Source organism: Canis lupus, chromosome 3 (assembly GCF_003254725.2).
Source record: "Canis lupus dingo isolate Sandy chromosome 3, ASM325472v2, whole genome shotgun sequence".
Taxonomy (NCBI): Eukaryota; Metazoa; Chordata; class Mammalia; order Carnivora; family Canidae; genus Canis; species Canis lupus.
Genome location: NC_064245.1, coordinates 1,936,743 through 1,949,000, shown reverse-complemented (window position 1 = coordinate 1,949,000; position 12,258 = coordinate 1,936,743). Strand labels below are relative to the sequence as shown.

General features: G+C 48.2%; 1 long non-coding RNA gene across 1 annotated transcript; it reads left to right on the top strand.

The window, feature by feature from the left end:
• Positions 1-3,231: 3,231 nt before the first annotated feature.
• Positions 3,232-6,532, top strand: LOC112653696 (uncharacterized). Its single transcript, XR_004814531.2, has 5 exons — positions 3,232-3,398; positions 3,516-3,599; positions 4,559-4,729; positions 5,466-5,588; positions 6,357-6,532. It is a non-coding gene; the product is annotated as an uncharacterized LOC112653696 (long non-coding RNA).
• The last annotated feature ends 5,726 nt before the right edge of the window (positions 6,533-12,258 follow it).

The following is a 12,258-nucleotide window of genomic DNA, read 5'->3' as shown; positions in this document are numbered from 1 at the left end:
TGGCAGACGTGGCCCTTAAGGCACAACTGCGGGTGGCGGGGTCGCCCCATTCTGCAGAGGCCAAGTGCCAGGCTGTTCCTGAACTCGGTACCTGCGTGTCTGTGTCTAGTCCGCGAACCCGCGAGGACAGCGTGTGGGGCATGGGCCCTGCGTGGGCGGAGGGGGCCTGGGCCACCGCGGGCGTTGGGTCCCCAGCGCAGCGGGCCTGTGAGCCAGCCCTTACTGGTGGTGGCCCTGCAGCACTCGGGCTCCCGGTGCAAGCCGTGGGCGGGCCTGGGCCGCGGGTTCTGGCGGGGGACACGGTGGGGGCCAGGCCCTGGGACAGTGCGGTGCTTGGGCTGCCACCTCCGTGGCTGTGTCCTGCGGTCGCTTACGGGGCGCTGCCGTGTGCCCCCACCGCGCCCCTGTCCCGCTCGTCGCCTGGGGCCTGAAGGCTGTGGAGCCCACCGGGGTCGGGCAGTTGGGGCTGCTGCTGTGCTGGGGAGAGGAATGCGCGGGCGGCCGCAGTTTCGGGGCTGCCCCCCAGTACTTTTTTTTTAAGAATTTTATTTATTCATGAGACAGAGAGAGAGGGAGAGAGACCCAGGCCGAGGGAGAAGCAGGCTCCCTGCAGGGAGCCTGACGTGGGACTCGATCCTGGGACCCCGGGGTCATGGCCTGGGCCGCAGGCAGGCGCTCAACCACTGAGCCCCCCAGGTGTCCCCCAAGTACATTTTTTAAGAGGGAGAGTCATGTGCATTGTCCCCAGAAGCGCCACTGCCCTGCTCAGAGAGGTTGGCTTTTCGGTGGGCCCAGAAACTTTCGAGGTGTCTCTAGAAAAAGGTGGCGGCTCTGAAAGTGTCCCAGTCCAGTCTAGGGAACCAAGAGGTGCCCTGACCTTGGTGGCCCAGCCTCTCTCATTAGCCGCACTGTTGCCAGAGCCTGGGCGCTGGGGCTCGGTGGCCCGGGAGCTCCGTGTGGCCCCGGCGCTGGTCCCACGGTGTCGCAGGCCGCCCGTCTTCGGTCCCGTCCTTCTTCCGACGGGCGCCCGGACCTCGCTGAAACGCCATGTGTGTCGTTGCCAGTTGGCCGTTGAGTTCACAGAAGAGCCTCGGGAGACTCAGAGGCTGGAGGCCGTGCAGGGGCCACGTCGCTTCGAGCTCCCGCTCGCGCTGGTGCCCGCGGAGGACCCGAGGGCCCGGGCCGTGGGAGCCGCGAGGGAGGACGCAGGCACTTGCCGTCGAGTCACGCTCCCCCGGACGGATCTGCTGGACCCGCGCGACGGTGCCCCATGGACGGCGGTCCCTGCTCCCCACAGCACACCGAAAGCATAAGGAAAAAGGAATTACTGAAGCGGGAGTAGCAAGGATGGCTGCCGCGTCCCTGGGCCCGCAAGCCGGGACACGGGGCGCGGGAGGTTCCTGCATCCCGGGGCCTGATGCTCCTGCCCGAAGGCACGAGAGGGTCCTGCCTGCGCTCCCAGGCCCAGGACGGCGGGCGGCTGACTCCATGGACTGTTGTCCGGAAATCCAAACTGTTTGCAATCCCGGTCACCCTAGAAGTAAGGAGATACCTCAAGAGGCCTCACACCTTTGTCCCAGAGCCACGTTGCAGCCAACTGCTGGAAAGATAGTTATTTACAGTTTTATTTTGGAAATTATTATTTTTTTTTATATCAAGCCTTGACTTCCTACTGCGTCTGGTAGTGCGCTGGGGTGGCTCTGAGCTGAGAGAAGTAGGTGGTGTGAGCCCTCCTGGGTTGTGGCTCTGGCCGGAGCCTCGGTGGTGTACGTCCCTGGGTGGAGGGTGGGGTCCCCCTCCTCATGGGTGCTGGGTCCTCGGGAGCTGCTGCTGCGACACGCTCACCCATGACTTGGTCCCTGAGCATGGATTTGTCATTGAAGAATTAACCAGTTGCTGGGAAGGACGCCTTGCGCACGAGGAGGCGGGAAGAGTGCGCTGGGGGAAGGGTTTCCTTTTAAAATCGAGAGAGAGCCAGCAAGCGGAACACTCATGTTTGCAATCAGACCTTTTCCCTTTCCTTTTTAGGTCTCTGTTGGTTCATGGGAAGAGTCATGCTTTTAGTTACATCATCTACACTTCATAATGAAACCACTAGACCTTGAAGCCAAGTCGTGTCAAGTTGAAAGTGTTTTTAAGCTCTTCATGCATCTAAAACCTCATCTCAACACAGAACTTTTATTTTCCCTGAAGCTTTTCAAATTGACTTCTATCACAGGGAAAAAAAAAAATCTTTGCATGCATTAAGTTCTTTGGACTTCCCTATTTTTATTTCCAAACTGGCACATTATCATTTCCTCTGTCATACACAATCTGGCCTTATTGAATTCTTTGCCATTTGATCCCCTTAAGTAGCTCAGCGTCATCAGCCTCTTCAGTGACATTGAGAGCTTTTGCCTTATGCTGAATATAAATCACCCCATTCCAGTTCTATGAGAAATTACAGAGTTTCAGATCTTATCTGGTTTGCTCGTAGCATTAGACTCCAAGAAGAGCTTCACAATAGCTGATCAGATGATCTGATCGGATCTAAATTGGGGTGAGGATCAAATTCTCATTCATTTGGGGAATATAAAAAATAGTGAAGGGGAATAAAGGGGAAAGGAGAAAAAAATGAGTGGGAAATATCAGAAAGGGAGACAGCACATGAGAGACTCCTAACTCTGGGAAACGAACTAGGGGTGATGGAAGGGGAAGAGGGTAGGGGGGTGGGGGTGACTGGGTGGCGGGCACTGAGGGGGGCACTCGACGGGATGAGCACTGGGTGTTATTCTGTATGTTGGCAAATTGAACACCAATAAAAAATTTTAAATCAAAAAAAAAATTTGCTGGCTCTTAAATGGTTCACTTGGGTGTACTGGGTAACGTAGGCATCATATCTCGGTTCTCCTTTCCCAAGACTTTGAGATTTCGTCTATCAAAAGAATAAATACCCTTTCTACGTAAGTGACTTCGTTTATAAAATGGAGCCATGAATAATACCTATTTCATGGGATTAGTGGATTAGAAGACATGCTACATGTTTGGTATTTAGAACAGAACCGAACGCATAGAGGCTGCTCCAAAATGGCAAGTTATTATTACTGTAATAATTATTAAGTAGGTGGTTGAAATTGGCGTGATGCATGTCCTTTAAAGGACATTTGGTTCCAAGTGTCGGATGTTCGGAATGTTGATATCGTTTATGACACAGTAGGATTCTCAAAACATACCTTGGTGGATGCCAAGGCCGTCCAGCCACGGTCCACAGGCATCTGCAACCAGTCACAACCACGTGGCATTAGTTTCCCCTCCCGACTAAGAGAAGGCCACTTTCTAACTCTTTTTCTTTTCTTTCTTTCTTTTTTTTAATGCTTTGTTCTTGAAGCACATGGTCTCGCTTAGTCTAATCTCTTTTGGTAATCACGTTGTGTTATCTTTGTTATCTTTGAAAATGGCCACTTTTTTAATAGACAACTTACACAACTATTTTCCATGCTTTAAAAAAAAAAAAAACCTATTTACCTATTTCACAGGGTCAAAAAAAATCCTTGAGGTCATTTCGTCCTCCGTCTGCCACTTCAGTCACCTCAAGTAGATGAGACACTCCTTTTAAGCAGGTACCTCCCGAGAAGGGCACTGCACATCGTTCTTTGTAATTTATGTTAAAATATGAAGGAAAGTTTTGATTAACTTAAATATTTTCAAGTTTTGTTAGCTTTACTATTTTTTGCTCCAGTATGTTTGTTTCTTCAAATACACTTAAAACGATTTCTTTAAGGAGCCTCTTATGCTGCTGGGTTGTTTTTTTTTATTTCTATTTTTATTTTATTTTAGTTTAGTTTATATTTTATTTTATTTTTTATTTTTTTATTTTTTATTTTATTTTGTTTTATTTTATTATTTTATTTTTTATTTTATTTTATTTTATTTATTTTATTTTTTTATTATTTTATTTATTTTATTTTATTTATTTCGTTTTATTTATTTTAGGTATTTTATTTTATTTTTGCCTTTAAATAATGTCCCTACTCATTTTTCCGTAGTAAGATGGAATTTACAATATCTTAAACTCAGATGGCAGGAAACCCAATTCAAATGGACGTAAGAAAGATTTAATAAATAATTAATCGAGAAGAGAAGGGCTAGGGTGGCTTTGGGCTCTGTGTAAGGCAAGAATCAAACATCAGGATTTGTTTTCTCCTTGGAGTCAGTTCTCTGCCTTCCCGTGGATTCCATTCTCCTTCCAGTCATCTCTTCCCTCCATAGATACTACAAAAGCTCTCCACTGTGGGCTCCACCGGTGGTCCAGAGGGAACAAGAGAGTCGTAGTAAAACAAAGTTGGGCATGTACAGACCCCGTTAAGAACGATGGTAGGGAGTTCTCACCATGGTGAGAGGGTGAGTACTTGGGATAGACAGTAGGACACAAAGTTTTTAGAAGGAATTATTTTTTTAAGGCCTAAATGAAGAAAGAGCCATGAAAATATCCTAAGAAAGACTGTTTATTAGAGAATAAGCAACAGGTGCAAATGTCCTGAGACAGAAATGATTTTTTTCTCAATATTTTATTTATTAGAGACAGGGGAGGGAGGCAGAGACACAGGCAGAGGGAGCAGCAGGCTCCATGCAGGGAGCCCGACCACGGACTTGATCCCAGGACTCCAGGATCACGACCTGGGTTAAAGGCGGCGCTAAACTGCTGAGCCCCCCCGGGCTGCTCCGGAGATGATCTTGATATATTTTAAGGGTAAGCAGAAGGCTGGTGTGGCCAGACCCGTACGTGAGGAGGCTCCGAGGGAGAGGCGGCCAGGAGTTGGCAGCATCACGCCGTGCGGGTTCCTATAGGCCATCCCAGAAAGCCGTGGTAATGCTTTCAGTCAGGGGTGAATTGGCTTGAATTAGCCTTCGGAAGGTAGCTTTGGCTGCTTTGAGGAAAATGGACTCTGGTGCATGTGATATCCTGGTTTCCTCGCTCCTCCATGCTCCTGAACATAGGGTGTTTGCGTAGCGTATGTGAGGGATGGTGACCCTGGGGACCCTGAGTGAGGGACCGAGGGAGAGAAATAGCCACATGGAAGTAAGCACAGCTTCCAGAAATGGTCCCCGTATTTCTCACCACCTCCGAGGAGGCTGTTTGCCCTTCTCTGTACCAGTCGCTCACCTAGGGACATACTCTGGATGTGACGTAGGTCACTCACTCCACTCTTGGGTCTGCAGCCAAACCTTTCCAGAGCACAGGAGCTAACGGGGGGAGGGGGGGGGCGATGGCTCTGAGGGCAACTGAGGTACAATTACCAGAAAAATGATGAATGGATAATGGAGGGCATACGCAACAGATCGTTGTCATAGTTCCTCTTCCCTTAAGTCCATAGAAAAATAGGGTCCAAAAAATAATAGCAGCTGGTTTTATATATTAGAATCTCTTTATTTTTCTATGATATTGAATAATGGGCCTTTGATTTTATTGGACCTAAACAACACAGACGAAGAAGCGCAGATGCGTAGCGCTGATGGTAGAAAAATGTTGAACGTAGGAAACCCAGAGCAGGTTTTGAGAAGACACTCTCTCTGCTGGACCTGACTAGATAACATTATTGTGATTTTTGGTGAGTAATTTATTTAAGGTGAGGCGTCTATTTAGCATCTGATGCATCTTATAAAAGGCTTATCTTTTGAAAGAAGCACTTTAAATATTTCATTATCTCTCAGTTAATTTGGATCTGAATCTCACAAAATAATCTTTGAGCTAATTTCAATTTCAGATTACTTTCGAATACCCTACCTCTTATTTGCTCTGGGGGAAAAAAAAAAAAAAAAGGAAAAAAAAAAAAAGAAAAAACAAAGGAACCCAGGAAACGTTTTGAGACTGGAAGGTTTAACACCACAGGTGAAGATAAAAGAGTGACACATCTGTGTGTTTGTGTGTTTGGGATCGCTAACAAGGGGAGGCTCCGGAGAGACGTGCCTATCTTTCCATGGGGCAGAGGGTCAGCAAACACAGAAAGAACTCAAGCCAGGAAGCATTTGAAAGGATCCCACTAAAAGATAAAAAATAGGGAAGCGACCCCAGACTGCGAAAGATAGTATTGTTGACGGTATGGGGAAGCATTCCCCATGGAAGGAGAAAAAGAAACAAGAAATAAGGATACCCCAAGCAGAGAGGAATAATGTCGCTCACATAACTCAAAGGTCAGATGGCTGAGCAGCATCCACTTGCAGGTGCTGAGCAAGGAAGGCGGAGAAGTATTTGAACTTGGTTCAGTGGGCACTGGGGGCTGGCTCTCCCCTGGGAGACCAGTCGAGGTGTTTCCGTGGAGGCCTGATTTGCTAAAAATTAACGTCTTTATCCTGGTCTTATTTGCTACTTCCTTTAGTATCGCCGTGCAAGGATGAACGCTGGGTTTGTTATTGTTGGAGGACACACTTTCCTTCCTGAGGCATTTTAGATTCCGGCCCGCCCCCCACCTCTCTCTGAAGACCCTAAGGAATTTCAGGCCCCCAGACTTGGAGACTGTTTCTCCTAAAAAAAAAAAATAAAAAGTCAGCGTGCAGGTGGATTTTGTTTTTCAATGTAATTCCCACTCTGGGCCCGGGGAGTCGGGGGGGCGGGATGCTATCCACGGAGATCCATTTCTCTAGGCCGGATCTTCAGTAGCCTCCAAGTTGGAGCCGAGGCTTGGGGATTAGCCAGGGAAGCAATGGAGCTGGACACAGAACACAGCCAGGACGCTTACTGCAAAGCGGTCAAACAAAAGAAAACCCGCGTTGATTTTATATTAATTGAGGTGACACAAAACCAGAAGCACTCATTGTTGGGACGGACCGAGGAGTCCTGAAATCGCAGCGATTTACCAAAGTAAAATGCTGTCGTTGCTCATCTCAGGCCTGTTCGGGTCGGCAGGTGAATGGAGGCCTGGTGGGTGGAGGCCCCAGCGGGACAGGACTCGGCCCCGCAGCGTTAAGGACCCAGGTGCGGGCTTCCTGTGCCTCTGTAGCCCGAGTCTGCTGGGTCTTCTCCTTCCGGCTGGGCTGGCAGATGCGGGGAGGGAGATCAGATCTCAGGTCCAGGGTGGGGAGCGTGTCCTTCGTCAGTTCTGGAAGCCGAGTGGTCACTGGCCAAACTCGGGGGGCGAGGCCAGGCCCGGTGGGAAACCGCGCTCAACAGTCCCACGTAGGCTCCGCGCTTGCAGCTCCCCCTGCCCCAGCCCACCCATCACCCTCCCATCCTCCACGTGCTGCGTTAGGATCAATTCCAGTTCACAAGAGCCAGTTGCTAAGTTTTCAGGCATTGTGAAAGCCAGGTCTTGAACACAGCCATTATTTAAAAATAAATTTTATAAACCTACTATTTAAAAATATTTAAAACCTACTAATTAAAAATGAAGTATTTTAGAATTAGATACTGAAAACTCACCACTTTTTGCTGCTTCTCCGCCACCTCCCCCCCCCGCCCCCCCAGGTTGTATCTGGTGTGTCTGTGCGGTGTGGGCCCGTCTCTCCCCGGATTCATATGCACTGACTGCGCTGCCGGCCCGACATCAGCCCAGATGGGAACATGTCACTTTAGCAGCAGGCAAATGCTGCACATCAGGGGTTGATGTCTTGTTTTGTTGATCGCCTGGGCTTGAGAAAACGTCAGTACTTCCGGTTGAATTTAGAAGTCCTGTCCAGCCTACAACCTCTACGTAGTAGATCGCGTTCAACTTGAGGAAATATTCCCTCAGTGTTAAACATCGTTGCCCAATTCAGCAGAGACGTGGTTTGCACCGCCAATGAAAGACTACATTTCCCCCAAACACCGTCGTCCAGAAGCCAGAAGAGATTGGAGTTTAATGATTCAAATTTGTGTACGGGTGAGCAATAGTGTGAAAAATAGGTCACACATCAAATTCAATCGCAACACGTTTATCAGGTACAGTTACTGCACTGGGATGCGACTCCCAACCGCCACACCGCGGTCAGCTGAAACTGTAGACTGGCCAAGGGTAGAGGAGTGCCGCAAAAAATCAGGGAAGCAGTTTTTGAGAGTCAGCTGACTATATGGAATTTACAATAATGAGTCAGGTTTTATTATTATTTCCCGATCGTGGGCGGCACATCGTTCATATCAACACAATTCACAAAAACTTGCATGTTACGTAGGGCTGTATGGCTGTATCTATGTATGGCGCGTGCGTGCATGTGTGTGCACATTTCCCCCTAGAGACCACAGTAAACTTACACATTTATCTACATACATATGTCTATACACACATATGGTATGAGTGCGTGTGTGCGCACATTTCCCCCAGAGCCCACAACACGCCGACAGACGCCTGTGGGTGTCCTGTGTCTACGTTTAGTTGTGTGTGTGCAGGTGTTAGACATTTACCGGCGCACACTCACCATGGCCAGTCTCCCTCGTCTCTCGTGCTGTTCTCTCCCCTCCTTCCTTCCTCCTCCCTCTACCCTTTACTTGCATGTCTTACCTCTTCCCAGCTCACCTCAGGTGGTGACCGCTGTCGGGTCTACCCTGATCCTCCCAGAGGGATTCCCTTCTTCACGGTGCAATGCCTGCCTTCTGGGCCAACTGCTCTTTTGACTTTCATGGTTGGCACCGGCTCTCTTTCTGTTGTAATTGAAATGCATTCAAATGTATCTCTAAATAATACCGTGTTTTTAAATTTATGTAAATTATGTGATATCTATGAATTCTTCTAAATCTTACTTTTTCTTAACTCGACCTTTTTGTGTCTGAGATACATTGAGGCCCAGCGCCACAGCACGCTTATTCCACCTCCTGAGAAGCACGCCACTACGTAAGTCCACCACGATTTATCCATCCTCTGCCTACAGACATGTCGATTTTCTCCACTTTTACATTATTAAAGACATTTAACTCTTAGAATTGCGCACATTATGGCATGACTTTCCTAGTTTTCATGTGCATGAGGCCAAAATTAAACCCTGCAAGACAACACCAAAATATCTTTTGTGTTGGTTTTATTAATGATTACTTCTACCTACAGGGTATGTGTGTTCCTAGTGATCTGCATCCCCTGCATTGACACTTTTTATCAGAGCGTCTTTCTTATTATTTTGACAGTTTTTGAAGCTTCTGTTTTCACTTTGTGGTATATTTCAATAACCACAAGTTTGTGATTTTAATGTATTCAGTTATTTATCTTATGGCTCATGTGGTTTGTTTAAGAGGGGTTTTTTTGCCCTCAGTTTACAGAGATATTGTTTTATAGTTCTTTTAAAAGTTTTCAAAGCTTTGCTTTTCCCCATCAAGTCTAATCTAATTTTATTTATCTATCTCTCTATTTATTTATTTACTTATTTATTATTTTAAGTCTAATCTAATTTTAGATGACTAATTCTTTCCTTGGCCCTATTCTTTCACCCTCATCCATCATAGGTCCTGTTTCAGTATCCGCATGAGTCTGTTTCAGGGTCCCAAATTCCAGCATCTTGCTCTTTATCTATCTCTGTACTAATACCACGTTATCATAGTTCTAATAATTAAAAATAATCATATCTAGAAAGGAGAGCTGTCCCTTCTTGGTCTTCTTCAGGAGTGTCTTAGTTATTTGGGGCCATTTTTATTCTATATCCATTCAAAATAAGCTTGTCAAGTTTTATGAAATACCTCATTGACAACTGATAGGACTTGCACTCAATGTTTAGTATAATTTTAGGAAAAGTGGTATCTTTATTATATTTTCCCCTAAGTAGACATAACTGTTCTCTCTTCTGTGGTCCTTTATCACTCTCACCTTTCTTGAATGTCTTTCAATAAGCTTTAATAATTTCTCCCATTAAGGTCTTGCAGATTTGTTAAATTTCTGCCTAAACACTTTATATCACTGTGACTGCTGTAAATAGCATCTTTTGAAAAATTATGTTTTAAACTAGTTGTGTGTGTGGGTATGTTGCATTAGATCACGCAGAGCAAGCTACCATGACAAAGACGCCAAAGCGGTGTGAGGGCTGTTCACAAAACGGTACTTGGCAGGTGTGCAGAATGGAGGCAGGCCCTCCTTCACGCCTTTCCCTGGGCCCCGGGCTGCCGTGGGCCCTGGTATCCTCAACACATGGCTCCCACAGTCGCCTGGGGAATTCACTGCACCCAGGCAGAAGGGAAAGGAGCTTGCAGAAACAGTGCTGGGAGGCTTTGAACGCCCTGGCTGTAGATGGCGTGTATCACTTTTGCTTTTATTTTGATGATCAGAAGTAGGCACAGAGCCGCCGAACTGCTGGTGGCAGGGAGTATGAGCGGCGGAGCCTGTGCCTAGAAGGCCAGGTCCCAGAAACTCTTCATTCCTGAAGTGGGGACACGCGGTTCTTCTGAGGACATCCCTGTGTCTGTCAGAGAGAGTGAGAGAACTGCTGGTTCCACCCCCAAGGTCGCTCTCAAAGGGACTTCAGACTGATGAGCGACAGGGGGCCATGGACGGGCTCCGAGCCAGTTCCCGCGACGGGGCATCCACTACACAAACCGTGCGCGTTGCCTCCAGTCCCTCAGCCATTAGGACCTTCCCATGTTCGATCCCCAGGCCTCCCGTGGACCAGGCTGCCTGTACCCCTGAGCTCCCCAGAGGCCGCAGACTGGAGGGCCCTGGGAGACAGCAGGTAGGAGTGGGAGGGAATCCGGTCCTGTTCTCAAAGAGCTTATGATCTTATTTGGGAGGTAGATGGCCGCGTGAAAGGATTTGGTAATCTTAAGGATCACATGAAATAACCAAATGAGTACATTGGTAAATATTTTAGTATATGTGCTGCCGAAGCGAGCACTACATTGGTAAATAAATGTGGGGAAAGGCAGCAGAAGGGGTCAGGAGGAAACGCAAGGGCAGCACACAGCTCTCAGCCAACTGGCTTTAGCACGAACAAGGCCAGTTGGTTGAGTGGCGGGTTTGAGATGACCGGAAATTCTTTGGCGTCCGTCCCATCAGGACGTTGGCTCTCTCTCTCTCACTCCTTCGCTGAAACCGCTGTAACCAGCGAAGCGCCCCGGAAGGGAGGCCGTGCCAGCTCACGTAAAGGCAGCCGTTCCGAGGTCCCCGTGCGGGAAGCTCAGCCATCCTGAGGAAGAGCCGGCTTGCAGAGGCACAGGGCCTGGGACTCCTGGGACCCTCCAGTCTAGTCCACCTGCCTGCTGACTCCCATCTGGCGACCCAGCCAACACTCGCAGGGGAAGAATCACCCTCTTGAGCTCTGCCCGAGTCCCTGACTCGCGAAATTATGAGTTTGGTTGGGGAATGAAAGACCTGAAATGAGTGATTTATCACGGAAACGAGGCCTTGTAACACTGTGAGGGAAGCCAGAGATGAAGTCTAGAAGGGATGGTTGAGGATCAGAGAAGTCACTAACTAGGATCACGAAGGGGCAAAAAAAATCTAAGAGTCTCAGTCTGTTTAGATTTCTGGAATGAAATACAACAGACTGGTAGCTTACAAAGCCAGACGTTTATTCGTCAGAGTTCTGGAGGTCGGGAAGCCCAGGCCAAGGCCCCTGCGTGGGTGTGCTCTGACCAGTACCCTCTCCTTGGTTCAGAGCCGTTGCCTTCTCACTGTGCCTCCCACGGTGAGCTTCCGTCTGGACTTCTGCAATGGCTCTGAACGACCTACTGAGGGCCTTCCTGACCTGATCACCTCCCAAGTGCCTCACGTCCTCAAAACATCAGCTTTGGGGACTACGATTTCAACTTGTAGATTTAGTGAGGGACCCAAATATTTTGACGAGAGCACTGAGGCGAGCTCTTGCTTCTGCAACAGGGGTAGGCTGAAACCACCGTAGGCCCCAGGCAGGCAGTGGAGAGAGCAAGCTGGATGGAAAGCTGGGACCCACATTAGTCTCACCCTATATCTAGCTGGGATCATGGAGAAAATCTGCAGAAGGATCTTGCTGCAGAGCTGCCTATGTGCTCAGAAAAAAATGAGAAATTTGGAGGGAGGGCTGCCGGCCCAAGTAGCTGCTGCCTAACTCAACAAGGTGAGCCATCAAGTCATCAGCAGAGTGCATGAGTTTTCGAGGCTTCATCTGACCTTAATGCCCACTGCTACACCCCACTCCCAGATCTCATGCAAATTCCACTGTGGCAACCCTGACCTGCACCTATGAGCCAGAGTACCAGTTTAGCTAAAACACCAGTTTCATATTTGGATCTTCTACGTGCTATTTAGAGGCTTATGATGGTCAGAATAGGGCCTCCTGGGCCTGTTGGAAGGACTGAGTGACTCGGAACCCACCACAACATCATGCATTCTAGAATTTAATAAATGGAAAACCAAG